Source organism: Podarcis pityusensis (genome assembly GCF_964106645.2).
Source record: "Podarcis pityusensis genome assembly, chromosome: 12".
Taxonomy (NCBI): domain Eukaryota; kingdom Metazoa; phylum Chordata; class Lepidosauria; order Squamata; family Lacertidae; genus Podarcis; species Podarcis pityusensis.
This window is the reverse complement of record NC_138037.1, coordinates 22919212-22946139: the sequence shown is the minus strand read 5'-3', so window position 1 is coordinate 22946139 and position 26928 is coordinate 22919212. Positions and strand designations below refer to the sequence as shown.

General features: G+C 43.2%; 1 long non-coding RNA gene across 3 annotated transcripts in view; it reads right to left on the bottom strand.

Annotated features, from left to right (window-relative positions):
* Nucleotides 1-2074: 2074 nt before the first annotated feature.
* Nucleotides 2075-26928, bottom strand: part of LOC308459305 — a 38973-nt gene continuing 14119 nt past the window's right edge. The window contains exons 5-6 of one of the 3 annotated variants that reach the window (XR_013977971.1): nt 23524-23615; nt 2075-2841 (exon numbers count right to left, since the gene is read on the bottom strand). This is a non-coding gene — a long non-coding RNA (uncharacterized lncRNA). Of the gene's footprint in view, nt 2842-2973; nt 3140-19657; nt 21233-23523; nt 23616-26928 lie in introns of those variants that run through there. The other 2 variants (XR_013977972.1, XR_013977973.1) reach the window with 2 other exon arrangements.

The window sequence follows — 26928 nt, the reverse complement described above, 5'->3', positions numbered from 1 at the left end:
TGGCACACCCATGAGGCAATGCAAGCTTGCCCCAGGGGGGCAGCAATTCCAGCCGCCACAGAATGCATCGCCTTCTGCCATCTCCATGACCACAGTAGCAATGATGGCCACAGCACGTCCCTCAGAGGCCAGACCTGCTGCCTCCTTGGCAGCTCCCCCATGCCGCTTCTACAGTGGCCTCTTGGTATATAGAAAGTGCTGCTGGTTTCCTCCTACTCCTAAGGAGGACATGGTAATCTCTGGGGTCTCTTGGACTCTGCACCCACCTAGTGTCATTCCCAGCACACCCACCCACACCCTGCAACAGCCTTTGATTCCCACTTCAACTGTTGGGTAAGGTTTGATTTGATTCCCCTCCCCCTTTTCCCCAATGTAGGTATTTATTCCTTTGTTCCCAATGTAGATCTTCATTCACCCCTTCTTCCCTGGCAGGGGAAGCTCCATCTTGTGGTTTGCCTGAGGTGCCAAAATGTCTTGGGCCAGCCCTGGGTGCAACTGTGGCCTCAGTCTGCTGCCCAAGTCCTAACTGTTGATAGGCAACTTCAGAGCTGCTCCTCCTCCTGCTTAGGGAACTTTTATCTTTCAATTGGACTTGGACCAGGCAGACTTGCAAACAGAGGAGTGTCCTCTTCAAAACTGAACCACTTCTGGGAGGGGTGCCTTTTACATCTGAAGCACTGTGGCTCAGCGCTTCTAAAATACTGTCCAAGTATCAGAATTTTTTCCCCTTACTCTCCTTCAGGCCAAACTAAAATTGAGGCCCGTTTGGCTGTGACATAAACAGTGGCCTGGAGCCAATGAAAAGCAGCATGCACTCAGGCTGCAATATGAGCTGGGTTCCTGGGAGACTGGAAAAGACTTGAGTAACAGCTGTCTCGTTTTAATTGCTTACTATTTCCAGAGTTCTTATAACAACCTCAGTTTCAGTTTCTATCAAAGACCCCAATAAACAATATAAATCTCTCCCTCTCTCTTTGTCAAAACGCTGTACAAATGGTTTTAAGTACTAGTTTTGTAATCACGGAGAACCGTCTGCAAAGTGAAAGCATCTTTTCGATCGCCCTGCTTCCTTTTCGTCTTCCTGATTCCCCTTGCCTTCACCCTCCCCCAATCCAGCTTCCTTGCCAAAACACAAAAGGCTGTACACAGCGTAATGCTAGGCTTGCTGCACTCCAAATAAAGTTAAGGAGTTGTGGGTGGCCCCTTTGTCCATGTCAGCCAGCTGGGCACCCTCCAGTGTTTAATCTGTAAACTCAGATGTGCCAAGATTAAAACACAGGTGGAAGCTGTACCTTTGCCCCAGGAGGCTCTGGCCCCATCAAACCATAGGAAGAAGGGATATTCAACTTGAATATATTTTTCTTTGCTCTAGGCAAGTGCCGGGAAAATAATCCCAGTTAACCCATCACATAAGGAGATGCCACCACTGGCTTGGTAAATATATTCCCAGGGATACTGCAGCAGAGGGACCGGATTCACAATCAATGTTTGGGCTGTATAACATCTTTCTTACTCATACTACACAGGATTTACATAAGAGACAGATTCAAATAACGAACAGTGGGTGTCCGGTGTGTACTTTCTACACCAGCCTCTCCTTCTCCAACCCCAGTCACACCCACACCCAGGATCTTCTTCCACCTCCCCGTTGTACTGCCAGTTAATGACATCAAGGATATTTTGTTTGTTTGCAAACAAAGTGCTATTTTTCTAGGGCTAAAAGATGCTGGAACTCACCATGTTCTCTTATAATGACAATGGTAACCAACTGAGTTCCAATGAGTTCCAGCTGGGGAAAAAGCCCTGCAAATACCTATACAGTATATTCAAAGTAATTTCAAAACTTACAAAAGAAGGTGCTGTCCAATAAACAAGCACCTTTTAGATAGGTCTAAAGGGTCACAATGGTTTACTCCAACCCAATAATGATGGCTAAGCGGCTTAGTCATGCTGGCCACATGACCCGGAAGCTGTACGCCGGCTCCCTCGGCCAATAAAGCGAGATGAGCGCCGCAACCCCAGAGTCGTCCGCGACTGGACCTAACGATCAGGGGTCCCTTTACGTTTACTATGCATGTCTACTCAGCCACAAACCCCCTTGAGTTCAAATGAACTTATTTCCAAAGAGTGTTGTGCATAGCATATGTAGGATTGCTGTCTAAATGTTTCAGCCTCAATTATCATTTGCATTGTTTAAATAGGCTATGGCCAGTTGCCATGCATAGTCATCCTACAAGACAGCAGTCCCACTAATGGCAACCACTGAGATACTGAAGCTGGAATTGATAATTCTAGAAGAAAATGTTGTATGTACGCAGCCTTAGCATCCATACCAATGCTGGCAGGCAGCTTCATGGGGAAAGCACCGGTCACGATGGCAGAACATCCTTCCTATACTGCGAGCCACAATTTCCCCCGTATATATAATAGGTAGTGTCTGAACCTCTTTGATTATGTCCTTGGAAAGGACTGCCCTTGAAGGTGATACAAGATACCACAGTGGTTTCCTTGAAACCCAGTTGGGATGAGAAATGGCAGTTCCAGTCCCACGGAGCTCAGTGTTGGAAACTCAAAGTGTTCTGCTTATGGGTGCTCTGCAATTAAATTAATGTGCAAACTGTCTCTGAGATGGTGAAAGGCAGGGAAGGGGAGAAAGAAGAATATACGTGCTTGGTTCCCTTCCCACCAGCCACTTTAAAACTAGTGGTGTAGTTAGACTAAAAAGAGCTTCCTACCTCTGCTCCACAGGCTTCTATTATCCCAGCAGTCTTGGGAAGAAAACTATTCAGAGGCTGGAACAAACAAGACTCCTGCTCACTTAGACCTCCGGTGATCTGGAAGCTCCATGATAAGGAGAAGCACACAGTGAGATTCACATAATAAATGGGTTCCTCTCAGAGAACGGCTGGTATTAACTGTGTGTCTTTGTTAAAATGGTATATTCAGAATCATCTTCTGCATTATTTTGCCACGTGATTCAGGGATATATTTTTTTCTTATCCATCCTCTTCAAGAACCCTGTTTTCATTCATACATTACTCCTCTTTACCTTCAGGGCTTATTTTGGGTCTCTTAAGGACTGCTGCCTTTTTCTTCAAATTCCCAGGTATCAGACATCTATGGACCCCTTCTCTGAAAGCTAGGGAGAGCATGAGGGAAGAAAGAGGGGAGGTAGAGCAGTAGGGAGAGAAGGAACTGCCCTTTGCTGCCCACACAGCTATGATCAGTTCCATAGGTACAAACAGAAAATAGCAAATGCACAAAAAAAACTGCTGACCATTGAAATTCCAATTGTAGCTTATATCAGAAAAGCAGTGATTTAGTACTAGGAGAATTCATTCTGGAATCACCCACAGATTATCCTTTAGCATTCCATTGCCATTTTATTCCAACTTTTCCATATTCATTTTGTGCCCCTACCCTCCTGACAATTGAGCATCACAAGCCATACAGTGGACGAAGCGGACTCTGATCTACAAAAGCTTTTGCCACACTAAGATTTGCTAGTTTTCAAGGTGCCACAAGACTTTTTGAGGGCTTCCAGACCTGTTCATTAAGCATTCATCTTGGCTTGCTTGCACTAAATTTGTAAGGAGGTTATGTGACATCGAGTGTTTATTTAGCATCCGTTCTGGGTTATTTGTGGGAAGATTATACAATGTCAAGCAACTGTTACCCCACACTTTCCAGTGCATTTCCCCATCACTTTCCTTACTGCTGAAGTCTGGACTTTTTAATGAATCAAGTTTGTTACCAAAGAGTGCCAAATCCACTTTAATTGTGCAACCTGAATTTGCTGGCGAGCTGTTTAATCTCAAACCCCCCTCCCCATAGCAGCAGACTGGAAGCGTTGCATTTGTACTAGGAAGAATATAGCCCACAGTATATACTGAAGGCTACCAGTGAAACTCTAATGCAGACAAGTAAGAGATGTTGCACTCCACTTTTCCAGCCCTTTAATCTCTCCTTTTATTTACTCTTTAAGATAATTAGCAGAGGCCATCCAACCAGTTACCCTCAGCCAAGCAAATGCATCTAACTCTGAGGGAGGAGGCAAGTTCAGTGTGATGAATGAAGCTCAGTGTAGCAGCAAATTCCATTCCAAAATAATTTTCAATTCAAAGGCTCCATTTAAGGGATAATGATGGGGGCTCAGGATTAATCAGTGGCTGGGGGAGATGATAGCCCAAGGCAAACCCACAGGCCATTAACCCTTGCGGGTCACATTATACCCACAGGAAATGCACCAGGTCAAGTTCATTGTTCCTATTATAAATTCTCATAGGAAAAGAAAAAGGTGAAACTGAAATGTTTATATATGTTTTCCGTCTTCAGCTCCAAGTGATGTTGGATGGCTTTTGGCAAGCCCTGTGTATTTCACCTCAGACAGAGAGAGATTTTGTTAGACTTGACACCAAAGGCAGCATAAGTGGAATATATATATATATATATATATATATATATATATATATATTAAAAAACCTAGGAAGCATTTGAAGTTCTCAACAGTGGAGCGAACAATGCAACAGAGAACAAAGGAAATGGTTGTGCAGGAGATCAGAGAGGGCCATTCCACACTTGGGTAAACCAGCTCACCTCTAGCCAAACCTACATTGTTTTATTCACACACACATCACCAACATGGATCAAGGTGTTTGTTGCTGTTGAGATGCCATTTGAACAGTAGTGGGATTGGCACAAAGCAAGATTTGATCAGACCCGGGCATAATCACCATGTATTTGTTTATTTATAAAAGTATTTCTATACCGCCATATCATAAAGTATCAGGGCGGAATACAATGTTAAAAAGACAAAACACCTGTTTGTTGTTTTTTTTGGGGGGGGGGAGTTTACAAATCATTGTGGTGACTAGCTAAGCAAAAATTTAAATTAAACAGCGTCAAAGGCCTTGGAGAAAACAACTGTCTGCTCCATCTCTGCTGGAAGAGTGTTGAACAGCATTGGACCAGTGGTACAAAATGCCCAGCTTCTGGTGAAAGCCAGCTGGGCCTCTGTAACAGCGGATGACGGACAACTAAATATATGTTGTCCTCCCACAGCCATAGCAATTTGAAAATACAGAGTTTTTTTAAAAAAATTAGATAAAGTGCTTTATTTTATTCCATGAGAGCTGGTCATTGCTCAGTAAGATTGCAGTGCTGTGTATGCTTTCTTGGGATTCAGCTGAACTAATCACTGCACATGATTTTTTTTTAGATTCAGGTAGGTAGCTATGTTGGTCTGACGCAGTGGAAATAAAAATTGAAAAAATTAAAAAATTGTCCAGTAGCACCTTATGGACCATGTGCATGCACATGAAAGCTTATACCCAGAACAAACTTAGTTGGTCTATAAGGTGCTACTGGACAATTTTTTAAATGATTTTTTTTTTTGTCATCAGCTTCCTCTATGAGTTTAAGAGAAACGGCATTCATGATCCAAGGGCTTGCAAGCCGCAAGTTGCATCCAAGTCCATATATGCATGTGAGCGTGTTTATGATTATGCTTTCCTTTTCTGCTGTGATAGCCTTCAGCTGCAAAGCTGAGCTCTCTATCCATGCACCCTCACAAACGCCCACCTCCAAAGTTAGGATCAAGAGTTGAGGGTCATCTTTTTATGGAACAGAGGAGGCAGCTGTGAAGTTTAGATTAGAAGCTGGCCTTGGTGGCCCTTGCAACCTGTTGGATCCCTGATTAGAAATATAAAGCGGATTCTCAGCTTTCATGTTAACAAAAACGTGTTTAACTTCCTTTTGAGGAAAGCCTTGGAGATGCAAAGCAGGCGCCAGGGATAAAAAGAACTAACAGCTGGGCCTGTCTTTCCAGATATGGTGGGAAGGGAGGGGGGGATGCTCTGCAGAGGGTGATCATCTCATTCCTTAAGCACCGTCCTGGGATTCAGAGGCCCCAAGTTCCATTTCCAACTCTGCCACAGAAATTCTGTATCATAGTAACCAGAGAAATAAATGTGTTTTGTCATCGCCTCAGTTCCACTTCCAATGAAATGGGATGCTGAAGTCTACTAAGGGCTATCTCAAAGAAACTACAGTGGTACCTTGGGTTAAGTACTTAATTCATTCCGGTGGTCCGTTCTTAACCTGAAACTGTTCTTAACCTGAAGCACCACTTTAGCTAATGGGGGCCTCCTGCTGCCGCCGCGCTGCTGGAGCCTGATTTCTGTTCTCATCCTGAAGCAAAGTTCTTAACCTGAAGCACTATTTCTGGGTTAGCGGAGTCTATAACCTGAAGCATATGTAACCTGAAACGTATGTAACCCGAGGTACCACTGTATACCTAAACCTTTGATAGGGGCATCTTCATTGTTCCAATGAATAGTTTGTTTTTTTGGAAAGTCCCCCAATGACAGCCACAAAATGAAATTTGGAGGGTTGAGAGTCTTCCTCGGTTCTGAATAATACTATTTTCATGTAAAAGGAATGACAGAAGAGTCAGAAGAACAAATGTCTGTACCTTACAGATGCATAGCCCAGTAGATTTGTGTGCCGGGCCAATCTCCAGATTCTAAGGTTGTCGCCAGATTAACGAAATCTTAGCTGAGTATCACTCTTTCATTTTATGAGGGCCTTAAAAACCTATTTGTTTTCCCTGGCTTTTCCTGGAGTGGTTTGTTAGGGTTGTTTTATGACACTGCTGGTGGTTCTGAACTGTATATTCTGTTAGATTTGTGTAGTTTGGGCTGGAGGGGGTGTTTTTAAAATCATTGCTTGTTTTTATTATGTACTAGGTATTTTGAAATGGTGATCATATTTTAACTCTTAAGTGGCCTTGCAAGGATTTGTCCTTAAAGGTGGCCTGAATTTATTTATTTTAAATACATATATGTGTTTTAGTTATGCAGTCCTATACATATTTATTCATGCATGTGTCACACAACAAGGATCATCTCAATCATTGCCTCCTCTCTCACATACAAGGAGCAATTCTTTTTTAGTCTATCAAGACATTTTAAATCATTGAACAAATCAATGGATGACATGTTGTGGTTGTCAAAGTTTTCCAGTGGGGGGAAATTTTAAAAGGAGTAAAATAGCCCATTGAACACTGTTTCATCTATTACTTGCAGGGTTGTTTTGGGCCTTTCCCCCCAAAAAAACCAGAGTCCTTTTTGTTGGGGATAATTCAGACTGAAATTCCCAGGCGTCAAAAAAGGTTGTTTATGTATGCCACTACTGTGGCCCGTGTTTTGTTAGCCCCAAATTGGAAAACGAGCGAGGTCCCATCCAAAGAAGAACGGCAACTTAAGTTGACAGACTATGCACAGCTTTACAGACTTAACTTGGAGAATAAGAGAACAAGAAGAACATTTGGAGAAGATTGGAAAATGGTTATTGAATATATGGGAAATAACTGTGTACAGCTGGAAACGCTGGCAGCATTAAGATAAATTCAACAGTGTGAATATGTTTTGATGGACGTAATAATGGAATACTGAATGGTAGAGTTTTTGTAAAATATGCAGGGATTTATGATATGTAAAATGAACCATGGAAAGAGAAGAATGGAAGTCATTGATATCTTAAGGACGTAAAAAGGAGTATTTCAAATTGTAAAACAGAAAATTTAATAAAAATTTTATATACACACACACACACCCCTGGCATCAATCTTAAGTGGCCTCAGAGAAAAAGTATGGAACCCAGTAAACATCCATGGAAAAACCTGTGTTTTTTGCTGTCAGGGCACAGGGGCTGTTGCATTCAAGGCCAGTATCAGCAGTTAGCTTTGCTGGCACCTGCTACTGAGCAGGACTCCCCACCGCCTGATCATGAAAGCCTTGCTGCTGCTCCACTTGCCATTACTGCTTGCTTAGCAGCTCTCTCCCTCTGTCCTTAAGGGATAGCACAATGAATTATGGGAACCAGGCAAAGGTTGCCTTTCCCCCTTTCCCCCTAGATAGCAGTGGGAATTGGGCCCAGAAAGAGGGAGAGAGATAAGATGATGGCGGACAGAGAGTGGAGGGAGGCTCCCATTGAAGGTATCTGACACAAGGGGCCCCCAAAAATCTGGAGCTGGCAGCCGCTGGGATCACTAAGAAACATACATGCCATATAAAGACACACAGAATGCATTTCCATTACTAAGAGGAATTAATTACCGCTGCTAATTAGCTGCTTAGATTAGCACAGTTATTTCCATCAATGGAAGAGGGAAATAATTCTGTCCGTGCATGTATAAACACATCTATAGAAAGCTTTCCAGTGGTGGTCACGACAAAAATCCATTACATTCATCCATTACAGCAAACACAAAAAACAGTTTTGTTATGTCTTGAGGACTAACAAGATCTATTGTGGCGTAAGGTTTCATGGAATAGCTCACTCTATTGGATACATGAAGTTTTGTCCTCAGTTGGAAAGGGTGGGTGGGTGTGGGTGTACACGCACACACACAGGGGTGCAGATAAAACAACAATAACAACTGGGCCAAAAATTGTCTCGTGAACAACATGAACCATATCCAACCAGCAATTATTCTGCTATTGACTTTTAATCATTTCTGTATTTTTCTTGTTATACTGGGATTAGTGCAGAGATGAAAATGTAGGAGCTATTCAAAACCTTTCCCAGCAAAATGCCTTAGAAATACGTAAGAAAGACAATAAGCAAATATATATATATATATATATATATATATATATATAGTAAGTGAATATATATGTAAGTGAAGAAAATTGGGTCTTGCTCATGGTACCCATTTAGTTACATATGTATATTCATTTGCACACAAACACAAACATACATATTTTAAACACACTGTACTAATGTACAAAATAAACATAATTACAGTAGCTCTTGCACGTAATGGAATGCTTTTTGTTCTACTGTTAATTGACTAAAAGGATTTGCAAATGCTGAATGGAAAACCTTTGGCATCAATATTTAATAAAGAACTGTAATAAGATGCTAATCATTTTATAAGATTAAGTAGCTAGATGGTGATAAGATGATTTAGGGCACAACTGCTGGTGCCTGGTGTGCTCTAATTAAATCCTGAACCAACGTTAAACCAAAATTATGGACCAGGTTTAACCCAAAGGGGAAAACAGCATATAACTCGGTTTTTTCTTTATTCACGGTACCACGAGGACAGAAAGGGGGAAGGTTGAAGGACAATCCTGGATTAACCAATTATGCTAAACAGTTTGTATGTGGCATTACATCCCGGCACAGAAGAGAATGTTGCTGTGTACACACTTCAGCCTTTGAAGCGCTGTGGTTTGGGGTTTTCAAAAAGCACTTCTTGTAGACATTGCTTTGCAAGTGTCCATACATGAACACTCTGCAGACAGCACGAGCAGGTGTTAAATCATTGCCACCTGTACACATAAAGGACATGTCCTCTGTGACCAGCATGCATTAGTTTCTTTGCTCCTTCCCCTTTCAATACCCACCACACTCCTTCTTTGTCCCCATCCGTTTACTGACATACCGCAAGTCCAGTAGCACAGGCTGCTAAGGCTCACTTAGTAGGGCAGACCAACTTTTCATACCAAGTATTGTCTTATGATAGCAGCACATTCTAAGTTTATCTGCATGTACAGTTGTAATGGAGAGTATATTACAGTGCACCTGGGCCTACTTTCATGCAGTTGGCAAGTAGGGGAGAAATTGGGGGGGCGGGTGAGAGGGTAAAAGAGAGAGAGAAGACAGGTGGTAGAGAAAGACCAAGACCAAGAGAGAGAGAAGTGGGAGCCAACTTGCAGCTCTGGCTTTGGCTTCATTCAACTCTGGCCACACCCACTGCAAGCAGGCAGCACTCATTAGCCGCCTGATAAAATACAACACTTGACAGAAAAAAGGTCCATTTTCTCTGCCTTATAAGCTAGAGTAAGAGAGAGAAAATGCATTTTCCCAGAAGAGGGCAGATCCATATCCTACATCCCAAAAAAGCATGACTTTCTCCAAAAAATCCTGGGAACTGTAGCTTATTAAGGTTGCTGGGAATTCTAGTTCTGTGAGGGTAAACTATAGTTCCCAGTATTCAGGGGGGTGGGGAGTTATGTGCTTTAAATGTACATGTACGTGCAACTAGAGCCTTTGCAGTTCTGAGTGCTGCCTGACATGTGTCTGTGCAACTCTCAGGCCACTATACTGGACAGCAGGTCTGACCTCACTGATGATGCGGCACCCTTCCCTTCCCTTCCCTTCCCTTCCCTTCCCTTCCCTTCCCTTCCTCCTGCCTGCCGCAGCATTCAGCTTGCACAATGAGGACTCACGCAGAGGAGCTAATTAAGCTCCAGGAAAAGGGTGAGGAAACCACTTGTCAGTTTTTCTCTTTCTCAGCAAGAGGGAGAAAGCTGCAGCCCCAGATCTTTTGTGAAAGCCCTCCATGTTCTCTCTTTAAAATAATAATAATAATATTAATAATTTCTGCTTGCATCTGGGCACATTGCTAAGCATGGTGTTTGGGAGGCTCCACCCACCCACCACCTCCGTGTGCCCAGAGGCATTTGTAAATTAGCATATGCAAATTTGTGTCGTGGTTCTGTGCCCAAGCATACAGCAGTGCCCCAAAGGGAGAGGGAGAGGGTGGCAGGAGAGACAGGAGGGGGCCAGAAGGATGGGATTCAAGTCAGCTTTTCCACCAAGACTTCAGCAGGAATTGCTCCCAGTTTTAAATTGACAAGACTTTGCAGTTGGACTCAACATCACTTTGAGCCCCGTGCAAACTGCCCTCTTTGCAGACTGGGTTGTTGCATGCACCACAGCACAAATAACCCAACCTTAAAAGATTAAAGGAAGTGGGGCCGACAGCACCGCAGCTCTTAGGACCAGCCCTACCATGATGCAGAGCCTCAGGCGGTAGATGCCCTGGGGGAGCGGCATCAAGGTGTTAGAGCACGTGGCCCTCCAGATGTTGTTGGGCCCTGACTCCCATCAGCCCCAGTCAGCACAGCCAATGGTCAGGAGGGATGTTGCAGTTCAGCAACATCTGGAGGGTGAGAGCTTGCCCACCCCTATGTTAGAGGACAGGTGTCTCTCTCTCTCTCTCTCTCTCTGTGTGTGTGTGTGTGTGTGTGTGTGTGTGTGTGTGTTAACTGGCCTGCTCTGTGCTGCCCTGAGCTAGCCTGCTGCTCTTGGTTGTGGTGAAGGACACTGCCCCATTGCCAGAGGTGAAATGAGATCCACCCGCCTGTCTCTAGTTGGCTTCTTCACATGGACTGAAGTGGGGTGCCCTCTTGTGCTTGTCTGGTTGGTCCTAGCTTTCTTCTCCACTCAGGAACCCCACAGCAAGACTACATGGCTTCTGATCATGGCTGGCCTCTGAATATTGCCTTTCAACCAGGACTGGGACCATCACCCAGACTAGAAATGCAGTAGAGCTGCACTTTGCATGGATCTCTGGAGAAGTCAATACATCTTTGAATAAGTGTTGCTAGAAATCGCAGGGAGGCAGAGTACTCACCCCCAGTTTTCAGCCTTCCCACTTGCATCTTGTCCGCCACGAGGATCCTGGTTCTTTTGGGTCTCGAAGTGTGCCTTCCATCAACAATGGACTGCCTGCGCCTGCACTTTCTGACACTGATTATCCCTGGCGCAGAGGGGATCAACTTCTCCCTCCAATTGCACAGGTGAAGGAGCTGCTACAGTTTTATATCTGTATCCGCTTTTTGCTTGTAAACCACTTAGAAGCCATTTTGGCAAGGAAGCGGTATGTGCATCATCATCATCATCCAGATGAGCCAGGGTCCCTGCCGGTCCTCTGCTGCAGATGGGCCTTTTGTTGCTTCACCAGAGATGCTGGAGGTTTCCAAAGTAGCACTGGAGACACAGGACCCCCTTAAGATCTTCAGACTTTGTGTCAGTGGGGTCTTCATTAGAGGTTGAGATACCCAGGGTGAAGGGCAGGTAGTAAATTAAAAATAAATAAAGAAGGAGATCAACCCACATCCTCTTTGAGTAGCCAGCACACTGTAGAACCCATAATATCAAGTCTGCCACATAGACAACCAGGAGCCAGCATAGACCACCAGAAGTATCCTGCTGTCACTGGAAGCTGCAAGAGTGTTTCTGCAGTTTATACCACCTAGATGTCATCAGGAATATTCTGCTGCCTAATCCTGAGAGAATTTTGACTTGGAGATGAGTAATAAGAAATGCCCAGGACAGCTCCATGGCCCCTTTACTGTCATCTCCAGTGGTCTGAGTGTATGCATGAATCAAAGTTAAGATTATGGAGCAATGGAGGATCTAACCTGGTGCCGTCTAGATGTTTTGAACTGCAGCTGATATTAGTCCAAGCTACCATAGCCAATGGCCAGGAATGATGGGAGATGTAGTCCAACATCATATAGAAGACCACAGGTGGTGGAAGACTGGTCTAAGGAATTCAAGCATTCAGTGGAACTAAATAGACTTAAATCAAATAGCCTGACTCTCATGTAGTTTATAGATTACTGACAGTAACCTCAGACCTAGCCACATTGCCTGTAAGTAAGTCACATTGATTTCAATGGGATTTTCAATTAGTGTGTTTAAGATCTAAGTGCCCATGTTTTAAAAGCATTCGTTAATGTCCAGTGTGACCTGAGTATACATTTTACCTACAAGAACAGCATAAAATCATTATGGAAAATTTAGCAACGTGTGATAGTATCGGGGCATTAATTTTAAATAGCTATTTGTAATACTGTGCTTGCAACATGCCTTGCTTGAGGCAATATGCTCCTATGCACTGCAAAATTATTAATTCTCATTAAACTGTAATGTTCCTCCTTGAAGTAGAGCTAATGATCTCTTCTCCTCCTAAATTAACGTTTAGCTGCTCACAATAAGTCCAGTTAATGCTCCTATATTGTTGAGACAAATAAAATTAAACTTTCTATATATATCAGTAGAATTTATTCTACTTAACTAGTGCATAAACACTTAAGAATGTCTGAAAGGTTTAAAGATCCAAGATTAAAGATCCATGCATGTGTTACTAAACACTGCAATCCCAACCACATTCTGTTGAAACAAGAGCCTGAGCAAATGACCCTGTTTGCATGTGGTCACTGTGCTTTTAGGTGTGTCATGTTTGTGCTGCCATGTGTGGAGCCAGTTGTATGAATGCTGATGCCATATTCAGAAGCAAGCCAGAACTAGAAATTTTGGGAGAAGGATGAAGCATGTATAGAGCCATACGGCAGCCTCAACACAATTCACTTCAAATATACTTATTCTCCTCCAGGGTTAAGCCTTGGGGTAGCAGGGAGAAGGAAACATCAATTTCACAGCAGAAGCATGGCACTGATTGGCCAGCACCAGTGATGTCGCTAAGACACCTTCTCCAAAACCTTGAAAAAGTTTTGTACTTAAAAAAACCAAACCCCACTTTGTTAATAAAGTAGAAAAGCTATCATTGATTTATTACGCAGCTTAGGTCCAAGCTATCTGAAAGACTGTATTCCCTCATCCGAACCTTGGAGGAGGCCCTTCTCTCAGTCCCACCAGCCTCACAGGCACATAATGTGGGGACATGGGTGAGGACCTTCTCAGTGGCTGCTCCTAGACTTTGGAACTCCCTCCCTAAAAAGCTAGACTGGCTCTCTCTTTACTGTCTTTCTTGTTCTATAGGCCTTTGGGAATTGAATAGGATGGTGCCATGATGTTCCTATTGTAATTATTGGTATGGTTTAAATAGATTTTATACATGTATATATTTTTAATTCTGTCAATGTCTAATTATATTTTAATGCCTGATTTTTCTCTGTAAGTTGCCTTGAATCCTGTCAAGGGAAACATCAGGGTATAAATAAATATAGAATAATAATAATTAATTGCCTTGTAAACCACCATCACCATATAAATTTACATTTACATATAAGTTAATTTAAAACAGTTAAAAGCAACAAATACGTTTAAAACAAAACAAAAACTCTAACAAGTGGAGACTTGTGGTAAAGACACATTTATCCAGCTGGGAAAGCCTGTTGGAACAAAAATGTATTGGTTATTTCTGAAAAGTACAGAGAGTGGATGCCTGCTGCATTAAAAATATATATATATTATTTATATATTTCAAAAGAATTTACGGTACAACATTTTCCAGTTTACAATCACTTGGCTTTAGACTACCCCCACCTCCATGGTTTCCCTAATTTACCAAATAATGCTGCACATTATGGTTATTATCTTCTCCACATTATTTTCAAATTTAAATTTTACTGCTGTTTTTACTCTAAGGCTACTTGCAATTTTTTTTAAATAATCTACAAACATTTTCCAATTCTCCTTAAATTTTGCCTCAACTTGATTTCTAATTTTACTTGTTAAACTTGCCAATTTGGCATATTCCATTGATTTCAACTGCCAATCCTCTGGATGCCTGTTGTACCTTGACAGGAATGTGATTCCACAGAACAGAGGCAGTCACAGGCTTCTGAGATTTTTGGAACTTGCCAGAGAAACTCTCCCACAAACCAGAGTGAACTGGTCCTGGGCTGTATAGGGATTTATAGGCTAGTACTGACTTGACCTGGTTGCAGATTTGCAGCCAGTGCAAATCCTGCAAGCAGAGGGTTCAACGCTGGTGGTAGTTTGCCCCCACAAGCAGACTAGCCTCCGCTCTCTGCACTAGCAATTCCCAGCAACTCTTAACAGTACCCAGAATTCTTAGAGGGAAAGAACGTGCTTTGAGTGTGCTCTAAAGGTATATAGTGTGTACACAGTTTAGATGATTCCAGTAGCAAACACAACACTTCATCTTGTTTGCGGTGATAGTTGCATGTGTTTAGCCAGCCACAAAGCAAATGTGCACAGGAAACTCCTTGCCAAACAGTTCAGTGAGGCACAGGGTAGAAAAAGAGGAAAGGGCAGAGGGGGAAAAGTCACGATCAGCTGCATTGTCCACTACATAGCTGTGCTCTAAGGCAGGGGAAATGTGACAAGTTTATTCTCTTCAAAGCAGATGTAAAAGCAAGAGGAGTTAGGCATAACACCAGCCTCTAGAAACAAGGCCATTTGGGGGTCATAAAGAAGGTTACCATGTTGTAGGGGTTACAACTGAGCTTCAAAAGTGCTCACCAAATCTATTTAGGTATTAAATGCAAAGATCACACCACAGGATGCTGTTATTCTGCTTTCTAGCCGTGAAAGCTATTTACTAAAGATTCTCAAAATAAAACTACACTCAAATCTAGCACAGGAACAGAAATTACAGGATCCATATATGCCCTTGTCCTTTCCTAGTGTCATATCAGTCAGCAGCTCCACCTGAGGTCCTCCAAGGATGGAGCTGGACAGCTGGATTTCTCTCATCCCATGATGGAGACCAGTCTTCCTTTGCTCGCTGTTGCCACCAAGCTCCCACCAAGGTGCTCAGAGGCAAGGGAGTGGGGCTGAACAGCTGGATCTCACTCAGCCCATAGTTGCCTGGTGCCATAAATGTGTGTATGGTTCAACTAGGAGAATGAAGACTTGCTAATCCCTGAAGCAGCCTATTGGCTCCCTTTTACAATGAACGAGTAGCTTTAGGACACTGGTAGGCTACATCCTATAAAGGCTTGCTCCTTCAGCCTGTGAATTACAGTGGTACCTCAGGTTAAGTACTTAATTCGTTCCGGAGGTCCGTACTTAACCTGAAATTGTTCTTAACCTGAAGCACCACTTTAGCTAATGGGGCCTCCTGCTGCCGCCGCACCGCCAGAGCATGATTTCTGTTCTCATCCTGAAGCAAAGTTTTTAACCTGAAGCACTATTTCTGGGTTAGCAGAGTCTGTAACCTGAAGCATATGTAACCTGAAGCGTATGTAACCTGAGGTACCACTGTACAGCCAACTACTTGCTGTCCTGGGACGTGGGTGGCGCTGTGGGTTAAACCACAGAGCCTAGGACTTGCCAATCAGAAGGTCGGCGCTTTGAATCCCCGTGACGGGGTGAGCTCCCGTTGCTCGGTCCCAGCTTCTGCCCACCTAGCAGTTCGAAAGCACGTCAAAGTGCAAGTAGATAAATAGGTACCGCTCCGGCGGGAAGGTAGATGGCGTTTCTGTGCGCTGCTCTGGTTCGCCAGAAGCGGCTTAGTCATGCTGGCCACATGACCCGGAAGCTGTACGCCAGCTCCCTCGGCCAGTAAAGCGAGATGAGCACCGCAACCCCAGAGTCGGCCACAACTGGACCTAATGGTCAGGGGTCCCTTTACCTTTACCTTTTACAGGGACTTCCAGGTTGGCGCCATCGCCGAATGGCGGACTCCCTCCGAGCTCCGGAGGGAGCCTGCTCGGCAGGGGCTGGGTCCTACCGCACCGGCGATGCGGGGACCCTTAAAAACCACGGCCACGGAGGCCGTGGACATGGAGACTCGGCTGGCACCGCTAGCGCCCTCCCGACTCGTGAAGGAGCCTTTTTAAAGGCTACGGATCGGGTGCCGGGGAGAAGCGTGGTGCTTTGAGTCCTCTGCTATCCCTGCCGAGCGCAGCCGCATGCCATCCGGCGGAGAGCGCTGACTTCTTCCATGGAAAATTCGGACTTCTTAACAACAACCCGTGAGTAATTTGGAAACCGGGTTCAAAAGGAGAAAAAAAAGAATTTTTTTTTCCGGATTGGACACGAGCGGGGGGGGATCCAAAAAGGAAGTCAGTCCCCCTCCCTACTGTAAACCTTCCAAAACAAGGACGGGGAAACCAAGGTCCAAAAAGATTTGTATTGTTGATAAAAACTAAGAATTCCACGATGGGGAACTACAAGAACTGTGCTGGAGGAAGAATCGAGGGAGAAGGGAAACGCAACCCCCCCCCCCTGGGAACCGGGGTGATTGAAGAGAGAGCCTGGTGAAAAGAGTCGGAGATTTTGACAGCTGTCAAAGTAGCTGTCAAAGTCGGAAAGCAGAGAGGATTTTATTATGAGAACTTTGCTGGTTAAATTTGTTACAATTTGTTATAATTCGTTAAAACTTGGATACAAAATGGCGAAAACATGGATAACAATCGGACTTTTGGACTAGAGAAAACAAAGTTACAACAATCCCCCTAGAGGAGTTTCGGGACATTACAAAGATGGTCGTAAGTGGAAAAATACCATTGGAATTTTACAGGACTGGTTATCTTCTGGGAAAGCTGCAAAACGGAAATAATATTTTGTCTACAGGGTGTTCAGCTAAAGGAGACAATAGAATTTTCTATTGAAGAAAGGAAGGGACTGAACGCAAGTTTTTGTTCCTGAATAACAATAATCCCTGCAGAGTTACTAAACTTCTGAATTAGAACGTTTCAGCAGCGGAACAAGAGGAAATTGGACTACAACTTGGAAAGAACAATGGGGGGAGTTTTATTAAAGATCTGAAGTTAAATGTTTTAAAAAATAACTATAAAAAGAAAAAGCCAGCAAGGAGTTGGGGGAAATAGGTGATTTATGGACTTTAAGAATTCCAGGCGGATAACATGGTTTGGTGGTCAGGGGGAAATTAAACCGGGGACAGGGGGGGGAGAACTAAAATCCAAAGGCTTGTCAACTTTTTTTTTCTGAATTGGCTCTTTTTCATTTATTATATTTTTTATTTCTTATTTCTTATATTTCTATTGTGTGGGGTGTCTTTATCATTAAAAAAAAGGGAAATTGTGGAATGAAAATGGGGTGGGCCCTGGGGAGAGAACTTTTGTCTTTTATTAAGGGTATTGATGAGGAGTGTATAAATCTTAAATTCGAATAATGGTCTAAACAAATTAAGTTTCAACTAGAATTGAGAGCTTGTGGAGCCAACAAAATGAAAGGGGAATATGGTAGGGGTGGGGGAAGGGGGGAGTCCCGGAAAGTGGATGTATGAAAATAAGGCTTTGAATGTACTTTAATCTTTACTTTCTGTATTTTTGAAAATCTTAATAAATATCATTTAAAAAAAAAAAAAAATACCTTTACCTTTTACTTGCTGTCCTCGTGGTCCATACGTTTTAGGAGGAAGAGGGAGAGCTATAGGAAAGGCTTAAACTGCTCCACAGATCATAAAGTTTGATTAGTTCAAATGCAATGTCAAGCTATGATTTTGCCCAAAGTATGGTTCGCAAACAAGATTTCAACCTCGTCTTAAATCCTGGCCTGATGGCAAATCATTATTTGTTGGAGGATGAGGTTGGTTCAGATGTTACAATGCATCATGGGTTCGAACTGCATTACATCTGAAGACGCATCCCCCTCTAGTCCAGCTCTGGCAGAGTCTGCATGAGGTTCTCAAATTTCCTCTGATGAGGACATGGCTTCAGTGGCCTTTAGACGTCATTCGTTTCATCCCCAGGGGGGGATGAAACACAAGCATAAAACACGACAAGTCTCCCTTCTCTGTGACTAACAACGCAGCCTTTTCAAAACAAGCAAGGTAGGTTTAAGGATTCAGCAAGAATGGGTAACTTTGTGATGGGGCATGATTCCTGTGATTCCTTCAGCAGCCAAACTTGGTAGCTGCTTGGAAATTACTAAGGCTATAAGTATTCCATTTCCTGACAAGCTCTAGAAACAGGTAAAATTGCTTCGGCAGCTCTCAGCACCAAGGGGTTTTCAAACAAGCAAGACCAGCTGTGACATCAATTTGTCTCCAGTGGAAATAAACAAGTCTGCGGAGATAAACACACTGATTTAAATACCGAGTGAAAGTTGACAGCTAATTCTCACTCTCAGAAGATCAGGAGACAATGAAAGGAATACAAAAGAATTTATTTGGAGGCATAAAAGTTTAAATTCTCTCTCTTTCCCCCACAAACACACACATACACAGACGCACACTGCAAAATGTACTTGCGCTTCTTACGTTTCCATGCAATCATGAAACCGGAGAGTGCCAATTGACAAGCCTGTCCAATAAAAATGGGCAGTTCAATTCGCGGCCCAATTAAGCCAAAGAACTTGGATTTCGGCCAATGTAGCCCCATTGACTTGGATCAGACTGTAAATCAGACAACATACATCTGAAATATTTATGGCCTGAAAGTCCAATAAATTTAAAGACAACAGGAAAAAAATGAATAAATCTGTGGAAACTGTGGTGTAATGACAAATACTGCACAGGCAGAGAAACAGGCTATTGACATAAATGATTTCCAGATTATTCACTCGGCTCCATTATCAATGAGATCAAGCGGGACAGGGGTTTGGCAAGCCGAACTGCTGCTCCACCTCCATTCAAGAGCATTCATATATAAACAGTGCCCAATAAACATTCAGTAGAATTTGCAAGAGTGAAGGCCTCTTCATAAGCAATTCTGCATGGGCAGGAGAAAGCAAGCAGAATAAATGTGAATGGCTTTATATATTTTGCCAGCAGTTTTCCAGAACGTTCGTCATTACACATGCTGATGCTTGTCATATTCTTTTAGTACATTTTATAACCCACTTTTCCCTACACATGGAACCTCTGTGGTATCTAGAGACGGAGAAAGAAATCCAATTCCATTTACATTTAAAGGCAAACCTACCTATTTGGCACTTTCCAATACGATACAAAATACAAAACTGAAATGCGGCCATCCTTTGTGATTTGCACCTCTCCTAATTTTATAGTACAGTTCTCCAGCCAAACAATGTGTACAAAAATTACATATACGAGGGCTAAGTATGTCTAAAAATACATATGTTGGTGAAAATTACAAGAATGCACCATAATAGATTAAATTACTTTGGAAAAAAATGTGTGTATTAGGAGAAATTCACACTAAAATGCTGATGAATTTTCATGAAGACTTTTTAAAAAAAACAATGCAAACTGTTGTGGGAAACTGTGGAACTGAATTTAAGGATGGAAAAATGAGAATCTGAGAGAAATGGAAATGGACAGGTTTGCCTATCCCTACGGGTCTGCAACTTGTACTACATATGATTTTAAGCAATGGTGCTTTTATTTATATAATCGTGGAGTACAGTGGTACCACTGGATATGAACGGGATCTGTTCCGGAGCCCCGTTCGCATCCAGAAGCAAACGTAACTAGCGATGGCACGTCTGCTCACGCGCATGCTGCTTTTCGACGCTTCTGCGCGTGACATCATTTTGAGCGTCTGCGCATGCACAAGCAGCAAAACCTGGAAGTAACGCACTCCGTTACTTCCGGGTTGGCGTGGAGCGCAACTCAAACGGGCTCAACCCGAAGCGCATCCAACCCGAGGTATGACTATAAATGTAAATAGCACCAGGAATTAATGCACACAGAATCCAATCCTATGAATGATCATTCATAAGTAGGTTCCAGACTCTCCCAATATGTCAGCCATAGTTTTGGTTCCAATCCCGTGCACACTTACCTGGGAGTAAATCCCATTGGACTCAGCGGAACTTGCTTGTGAGCAAATACATATGAATGCCAGTTATATAAAACCTAATGGTGTGTCTGTATTACACACTGTCACAGAATAATGTATAGTTTCGACACTGTGTATGAATGTTTCCAAATTTGCTCTAGAAGAAAATGGATGAAACCGAAAGCGTAAGATACTGTTATAGGTTTGGAGGGGGCAGATTCCCCTAAATTCCTGGGTGCCAGACACCCCATAATTATTAGAATCAATAAAAGTTAGAATTAATCAAGGTTTGATTCAGCTGTGCCAAACATGGAAATTCCTGGGTTCAGCTTATGCTAAGAAGAGAGAGGCCTGTCTGAGTGTAAGTCATGAAGGAACAAAGCAAAGTAATGGCCCAGGATTGCCAAGCAAGGGGGAGTGGGGTGCTAGTGGGAAGAAGCAAAGGCCACGTTTAGGGTTTCAACTTTGAATGATGTAGGGCGGGGGGGGGGGAGGTCCTTGGAGTCGTTTGGGGAAGAACTCCATGACAGGTGAAACTAAGAGTCGCAGAGGATAGTTTTTTGCTTCCCTTAAGGGCGAAGCCAGATCCTCATAGGATGTGTGAATGTTCTGCAATCCCTCCATCTAGGTGCAGGTTGTATATGTGTGTAAATAAAGCCATATATTATAAAGACACCACAGTCTCTGATTTGCCTAATTTCTGAAGGAAACACAAACCCTGGGTAAACACCTGGAACCCCAAGAATTTCACACTGCTTGGCTGTGGTTCTATATACACTTTCATGGGAGAAACTAACCCCACTGACCTCACTGGGCCTTACTTCTGAGTAGTTACATATAGGTTGCAGTCCCATACATACTTAAGTAAGACATACTGGGAGTAAGCTTTATTGAACATGGTGGGAGTTACTTCTGAAGAATCATAGGACTACAGTATAAAAACTCAGCTTTCAAAACCTCCCATCTCTCGGTTTTTGTAGTGACTAATGAGTATTGAGCCTTCGGCAGCTCTGAAAAAAGCAAACAAATATTCAGCATTTGCAATAGAAGACACACAAGTCTGTTATTAAGAGAATAATTTCTGGACCAGTATTACTCAGTGGATAAGAAATTATTCTCCAGGGAATGATTCCATTGGTGTGTAAAAAAAGCAGCACAGAAGAGTTAAAGCACATTGCTACATAGAAATCACACTAGACTTTTGTGTGAAACCAGACAGGCAGCAGACACACTTCTCTCACTCAGAGCCACTTCCTGGAGACAGCCATCTTGCCTGTAATGTAACTGGCATTATCCACAAAAGCAACAGTATGGCTTCTGTCAGTCATTCATTCCCCAGAGGATCGTGCCATGTTCTACAATGTTCCAAAGAAAGATAATTTCATGCAGAATAAATTTTAAAAGTAAAACACACACACATACACACCCAAATTCTCAACAAAAACCCTTCTGAAGCTGTTTTAGAGGTAATTAAAGACAGATTTCTGTTATGCAAATACTCTTTTGATGCAAAACAATGACCATAATCTGTTAGAGAGAAGGAAAAAGGTTGTCACAGCAACATCCAGTGTCTTTTTGTGGGGGTGAGGGGAGAGCCCAGTTCTGTGACAGAATGTCATTCACAAGACTTTGGTTTTTTTGGCCTCTGCTTGTAAATTTGAATAGGAGGATATGCATTTATGTGTTTCTTTCCAAACACTACACAGAAAAAGACCTTCAAAATATTTCTTTTGCTGGGGGGACAGAACCTCAGTTTGCTTGTATTTTTTTTAAAAAAATTATTGGGGGGCAGCTGCCTGTCCCTGCCCCCCCTTGGCCACGCCCATGCCAGACGAGGGGCTGGGGATCTGGAAAAGATTTTCCTACCACCACTGGGCGGTGTGGCAGGGTTTCTCTCCCTGGCAGAGGAGAGACTCCATACGGGCTTCTGGGGGGGGGGGAGTCCTTATGTAGTCTCCCCACTCATTGTGGGGGTGGCAGAGGGATATTTCACTTCAGGTAGCGAAAAGCCTCGGGTCGCCCCTGCTAACATCAATTTGTACGTTCCCCGCACCAGGATTGATATCTGAAGTTGTAAGGGTTGCAGAACATCATAATTCCTTTGGTTATTTTCTGTGTCCTAAATAATATTTACTTCCTCTCTTTCAGTAGAACAAACCTCAGATCCACCCTCACATTACAAGAGCAGGGCTTTTCTTAGAGCACATAGCTTATACAGTGGTACCTCGGGTTACATACACTTCAGGTTACATACGCTTCAGGTTACACACACTTCAGGTTACAGACTCCGCTAACCCAGAAATAGTACCTTGGGTTAAGAACTTTGCTTCAGGATGAGAACAGAAATTGTGCTCCGGCGGCGTGGCGGCAGCAGGAGGCCCCATTAGCTAAAGTGGTGCTACAGGTTAAGAACAGTTTCAGGTTAAGAACGGACCTCCGGAACGAATTAAGTACTTAACCCAAGGTACCACTATATGCAAGAAGTCCCAGGTTCAACCCTCAGCATCTCTACATTGGTTCAGAAGAGACACTTGTCTAAAATCTGGCAGGACAGCCACTGCCAGTCAGCATACTGTATACAATACTGAGCTAGGCAGGACCAATGGTCTGACTTGCCATAAGGCAGCATCTTATATTCCATAACACAACATCAAATTGCAGACATCTCTGCCATAAAGGAGCCCTGGAAGTATCCATTTGTACTACGGAAGGGAAAGTAACATACTCTCTGCATGTCTCAAATGGACTGCAGAAGCTGCAGCTGTCCCAATAAATCTCACATTATGATCTGCCTATTTCATAAACGATGGCCATGTCCTCATCTCATCTAAATGAAGAGGTCAGAAACCCCTTTTTATTCAACTGTAAAATATTAACCTAAAGGGGAATGCATTTCACGGGCATAAGAGTTAATTATCCTGCACAGTCTGGAGAGCAAGCTGCAGTTCATATTAGTGTAACGGATCCATGTAAATCAACACACAGTTCACGTAAGAAACACCCCAAAATACATTAAATAATCATTCACATTGCCATAGCCTTCTGCCTGAACTGCTTGGCATGGGATCAGGCCAAAGAGATTGGAGGAACAGACAGATGAACAACACAGAGCGGAACAGATGCACTACATTGATAAAAAAATGATGCCCAAGTAACAGACACCACCTCTGAGAGTCTCAGCTCTCCGCACCTCACACAGAGAGGAATTCTGCATGGGAGACTCCAGCTTAGGGTTTCCCTTCATATGATGCCTCTCCAAAATCTAAGCCAGAGCATCTTTTAGAAGCACAGTAAAACTTACCTGTATGGGTTGCCTTTGGGGAAACAGGTTAAGCTGGCAGAGAAGTAGGGATTTCAATGCATTTGAAGTGTTATCTGGGATGAGCCAGAAACCTGTTAATTGGAAAATTTATTTATTTATTGCTTCAATATGATTGACTTTAAAAAAAAAGCAAAAAAAAAAACCTGCAGTGCAGTGCATAGTAAGAGCAAGCCCCATGCAACTCAGTTGAATATATTTGACTAAACAGGTATAAGGCAGTGCTGGAGACTGTCCACAGGGAAGCCGCAGAAAGAATGTAGCTGGTCAAGGGAGCAGTGGAATCATAGAATTGTGGGGTTGGGAGGGAACCTGAGGATCATCTAGTCAAAGCCCCCGCAATGCAGGAAAATGCAGCTGTCCCAGATGGGGATTGAACCCACAACCTTACCTGTTGCCTTTGGGGAAACAGGTTAACGCACTACGCTCTAACCAACTATGCTCCAACCAACTGAGCTGACTCAAAAAGACTGAAAACCTCCAGTATAGTCCGCTCTTCATGGGTGAATCCTTTGCAGCCAAAATAGCAATGCCCACCCACATGAGGGACATACCAGCAGGCTTTGGGGGATCCTCAAGGTTTGCAGGTGTACCAAAATATTTTGGGGGTGACTCTAAGGCAGGAATGTCCAAAGTCCATCTCGGGGGCCTAATCTGGCCAGTTGGTTTAATCCGGCCGCTGTGGCAATTTATTTCCTGGGGTAAAATCCTAAAAAAAACCTCAACAACTGTAGCCCTAAAATAAAGTTCAACAACTTTAATCCCTCCCAAAAAAAGCTCAACAAGTTCGGGGTAAAATCATAAAAAAGCTTAACAACTTCAGTCCTTCAAAGGTCAACAACTTTGGTTGGCCCTCCAGTTGGCCCTCACGGCCCTTCACTTCATCAAATCTGGCCTTCTTTAAAAAAAAGTTTGGACACCACTGCTCTAAGGCAATGGTGTGGGGGGACCCCAAGGCAGAACAATGAAGGTCAAGCATACTCTGTAACCACAAAATGCTGACTGAGTGGGGTGGAGCAGTAAGCCGGAGGGGAAGGGTAATGGAATGGAGTCATCCAGGAAAGGGCTGACTAATATGATGAGCAGGAGGAGGCCACACTGCAACATATAGTTGCAGGCTCCACTTGTATGTATCAGTGGAATATATAAAACAAAACCCCAAAAAGAGCAGGTCGGTAAGAACAAAGAGAAGGATGGTATAGGATAAGATTCACTTTTTCCATAGGGGAGCCCTAGGGGTTGGGCAAGGTCAACTCAACCAATACCAGCCTGGGAGGCTGGCAAACCAGAGGTATATTTTAACACTTGAGCAGCAGATTCTCAGGACTGTTCTGCCACCTGTGCAAGTTCCTTATACCTTGGAGGGATTTTAATCAAATACAAGAGGGCAATGTTAGTTTGGAAGAAGAGAAATGCTGGGGCTGAAGCCTGTATGGAAACAGTATATTCTGAACTAAGCCCTGTGGCTTTTAACTTCTGGTGTGTGGGACAAAGCTGCATTATTCCTATTTATAAAGTGAATTCAACCCATGAGGGAACAATCCCTGCCCCAAGGAGTTTGCAATCTCCCAGCAGTAAACAAAAAGCACCTTACACATGTTCAGAGGCACTTCCCAGCCAGTTTGCAGGTACTGAGAAGAAATGTCCTGGTATATCCCAATGCCCAACATGGAATTTTAGGCTTGATAGAAAAATACACCAAGGAGTCACAGTTTTTCAGAACTAAGCTAAGGTTGCTACTCTCCACCTCAGGATGTTTACTGTCCTTTTATCAGTCTGATGCCAGGCAAACATTCAGCAGGTGCAGTTTCCCGTTGCCAAAACTTCAAGCTCCTATTGAATTGCTGCTTTCACATAGCTGTTAGTGAGCAATGTTGGCAAGGGAGACATTCCGAAATGAAAGCCACATCTGCATTCTCTAGAGACCTAGACTTAACCAGGGACTCAACTTCCCAGAAAGATCCAGGTGATCTATGGCGCTGGATCAAGGTCAGAGTCTGCTGCCTGAAGACTAATATAGAACAAGCGGAAGGGATCATAGAAAGCCAGAATAAATAATCCGGGATATGCAATGGCGTCCTTATGACCAGGAATAATTTACTTAACAAGGACTGGCTAATTGTTCTGAGCAGACCAGGATAACGCATAGTGCAAAAAGTGTGCATGCACCACTGATTCCCTGTATTGTATTGTATTCTGTTCCTTTCTTAATTATCTCTAACATTCTGTTTGTCTTCCTGGCAAGCTCCCTTGACTGCTGGCCAGGTTAGCTAGAGGGCAAGACCCTTGCTCTGACAGCATGCCACCCAGGGAGAGCCTGTGCCCTCAACAAACAGGCAGTGCAACAACATCCCAAGACAAGCAGCATCTCAGGTCCCTTTAGATTATCAGCCTAGGCAGACAGACAAGCACTGTCTCTACTATAGTTTATCTCCTAGTAATAATAATAATAATAATAATAATAGCTTATACTGTATCTGTGTACTGCTGGGCAGGGGGCGTAAATGGGTTTACATTTGGAGTTCTACTGCAGATTTTAGCTAGATTCATGTTTTCATTCATTCTATCGTTATTTCATTATATTATTATCTGCATTTTATAATGCATGCTGCTCTGGGTACTTTGAGCAGAGACTCAATTAATAAAATGAAAATGAAAATCAGAATAATAATTTAGGCCAAATATATTAGAGAGGGAAGTTATTGCATTTTTCTCAAAATTTTCAGGATGCAGATATGCTATATTACACATGTTGTGCTCAGCAGGGGACGAGCCACAGAAAGGGGCTGCTGGAATCAAGCAGCAGTCTGACAGGGAGGGAGCAAAGAAGCAAGAGAGGGGGCTGGAAGGTGAGAAGGGGCTTGTCTCAGGATGGTATGCTCTCCCTGTTGAATGCAGCTAGGGTGGTCAACTGTGCTGATTAACTCTGCAGAGTTAGCAGACTGGCTTGGAAGAGGGCTGTAATCTGAATATTTGCTGTATGAGCACTCTCTAGTCCTAAAGCAATCACAATGATGACCAAAGCGTGTTATAGGAAATATATGCTTGGATAGTAAAGAGTTCCTAATTCCTGCTCTAAGTTGGAGGTGCACAGGAGCCATGCTTGCTCTCTGATCTCCACAGGAGAGAGAAACAACACACACACCTTTTTTGTTTCAGCTGAGCACCTTTTCTACCCACCTGCATTTTCCCAGCACTTGCTAGACTTTTTGTTTTGCCAATAAGATTTTACACCAGCCTTGCATTATGGAGAAATGCCAGCCGCTCTGCTTGTAACATGTCAAAGGCTTGTTTTAAAATAGAGAGGAAGAGAAAAAGACACCACCCTTTTTCATATGAAGCAATTCATTAAGACTTCTTTTGAATGTAAAGACGCAAGAAAGGTTC